Source organism: Trypanosoma theileri (genome assembly GCF_002087225.1).
Source record: "Trypanosoma theileri isolate Edinburgh chromosome Unknown TM35_Tth_10_V1, whole genome shotgun sequence".
In the NCBI taxonomy this organism is placed as follows: Eukaryota; Euglenozoa; class Kinetoplastea; order Trypanosomatida; family Trypanosomatidae; genus Trypanosoma; species Trypanosoma theileri.
In genome coordinates, this window is record NW_021639852.1 from 168890 (window position 1) to 169411 (window position 522).

A 522-nucleotide genomic window follows, 5' to 3' on the forward strand; every position below is an offset into this window, starting at 1 on the left:
AAAAAAAAAAAAAAAAAAAAAACTTTTCCCTTTTCTTTCTCTTTCTCTCTAATCTTTTCTTTATGTATATAGTAATAGTAATAGCTTCATGGCCTTCCAGACGCCATGGATCTTCATCACAGTTGCGGGGGTGCCGCTCTTCATGATCTACACGAAAGCCAAACGCATGGATGCGAAGGAAACACACGAGATCCAAATGCGGGTGAAGTACCGCGCGGAGTTTTGGGCGAAGGGCAATGAGTTTGTGCACGCCCACAGTGAACAGCTGCGCAAACAGTTAAAGGACTCCGCAGATGTAAAGATTGGCAGAGAAGTTCCTCCAGCGGAAATAGAAACAACAACAACAACAACAGAGAGACGGCCATGGTGGCGTGTATTGTAAATACAAAGAATGAGAGAAAGAAAAGAAGAAGAAGAAGGCCTATTGGATATTATTATGATAATAATAATAATAATAATAATAATAATAATAATAATAATATTAATAATAATAATAATAATAATAATAATAATAATAATAAT